The sequence below is a fragment of the Echinops telfairi genome, unplaced genomic scaffold (assembly GCF_000313985.2).
Source record: "Echinops telfairi isolate 266 unplaced genomic scaffold, ASM31398v2 ScPeMD7_443;HRSCAF=831, whole genome shotgun sequence".
NCBI lineage: Eukaryota > Metazoa > Chordata > Mammalia > Afrosoricida > Tenrecidae > Echinops > Echinops telfairi.
Window position 1 is genome coordinate 56115905 of NW_022104341.1, and position 2281 is coordinate 56118185.

The window sequence follows — 2281 nt, forward strand, 5'->3', positions numbered from 1 at the left end:
CTTGCAAGCGGAAGCAGGGAACTGCTAAGGCAGCTGCACCCTGGTGCGACCATCACAAAGCAAGAGGCCAGAGAACTAGAAAGGCGAGGCTCACCACCCATTTATCCCTGCGCCTTTCAATTAGCCCCACATGTGATTATCGGCCAGGCTGGCACAATTAACTAACTCACTGACCAAAGCCATGATATTCTCATTGCATCATATGCATGTGCAAGTGGGACACTGACTAAGGAAAACCAAGGAAGAAGCGATGCCTTTGAATTGTGGTGCTGGAGAAGAATACTGAAAGTACCATGGACTGCTAAAAGGGCAAACAGATCTGTTTTGGAAGAAATTAGGTCAGAGTACTCCTTAGAGGCAAGGATAGAAAGACTTTGGACTTTTAACTTTTAGCATGTTGTCAGGAGAGATCAGTCCCTGGACAAGAACATCATGTTTGGTCTTCCACTTTTGGAAGGGCGGTGAAAAAGAGGAAGGCTCTTAACAAGATGGATTGACAGTGTCTGCATCAATAGACTCTGGCATAGGAACAATTGTGAGCGTGGCGGAGGGCCATGCAGTGTTTCATTCTGTTGTGCGTAGGGTCACTACGGGTCAGCGTCAACTCAATCGCATCTAACAACAATTCTCTGAAATCTCTCTTAACTCCGACCATTGATGTTCATCCCCAGGTGAATTCCCCATACATAGGCCTATTTTCACGCATTTAGTCTATGGTCCTTCCATTTATCTATCCCCAATCTCCCATTCTACAATGCAATTAGAGTGATTTTTGCCCCAAAAAATGCTGATCGGATCATGTCATTCTTCTGAATAAAATATTTCTGTGAATTGCACGGAGTTGGAAACAACCCAAATTTCCATCAACAGACAAGTGGATTAAAAAACTCTGGTACATACATACAATGGAGTATTATACATCACTAAAAAGCAGTGATGAACGCATGAAGTATATCACCACATGGGAAGAGCTGGAGGAAACTACACTAAGCGAAGTAAGCCAAACACAAAAGGACAAGTACAACATGAGTCCGTTGAGGTAAGTTAAGAAAGAATAAAATGCAAAAGGGGCATGGGGAAAAAGCTACTGTATACAAACATTCCTGGGGTGAGCTCCAGGTAGTATGGCAGGGACCAGACCAAATCCAGGGGTAAATATGGTAGCCAACTAAAAAGGAGGGCAGAGGGGGAGAGGAAAAAAAGAAATGTGAATCAGGGGCACAGGACAAGGGGAGGGTATTGTATATATCTCCACAGGGAAAGAGGGACCAGACTTCAACCCAGTGTTCCGGGATGCGAATGCAGCATGCTGCACTGGAGTGGGGAGCCAGTGGAGGGGTCTGAGGGCCCAGCCCCAATACCAGCTATGTGGACAACCACCCTTCCCCCCCAGAAGAATTTACTTTAGAGGACAGCACTGAAGCATTAGCTCGGGGAGAGGGACATGTCTGATCAGAACACACGGGAGCAAATGAAGGGGGAGGAAGAGAGAGTGGAGCACATCCTGGCCCATCAGGCCTAGAGATCGATATCCCTGCTCAGAGCAACCGATGCACAGAGAGGACCACATGGCTGGTCCCACTATGAGACACGCCACTGGAGACTCAGTGTTGCGACTGGCTGGGTCTGACCCCACCACTCCGAGGGAAAACACTAAGGGCATTCGGCAGAGCAGCTGGGGGAGCAGAGCAGGGAGCTACCGAGGGAGTGCAAAGGATAGACTTTGGGGCCAGGGCGTGGCACCCCATTGGACTCTACTGGAGGACACTCCTAGAGGTCAACAGACCTTGGATTATTTACACTTTTTTCCTTTAAAAAAATGTATTTATTTATTTATTGGTCATTGGTTTTTGTTGTCGTCATTGTGTTTTCTTTTGTCACTTTGTCTTGCTATGTCTTGTTTTTTTAAGCATATTATTATCTCTGTAGGTCTATCTAGATAAGACAGGCTGGAAGGACAGTCTGGAGAAGAAAACAATGGAACTGATGGTTCTAGGGGGACATGGGGGAGGTGGGGAAAAGGAGGTGGTGTTGACCAACCCAGGGACAAGGGAACAACAAGTGACCCAAAATTAGTGGCAAGGAGAGTGTGACAGGCCTGGTAGGGATTGATCTAGGGCAATGTAACCAAGAGAAATTACTGAAACCCAAGTGAAGGCTGAGCATGACAGTGGAACAAGAAGAAAGTAAAAGGAAATAGAGGAAATAACTAGGAAGCAAAGGGCACTTATAGAGGTCTAAATACAGGCATGTACATATGTAAATATATTTATATAGGAGG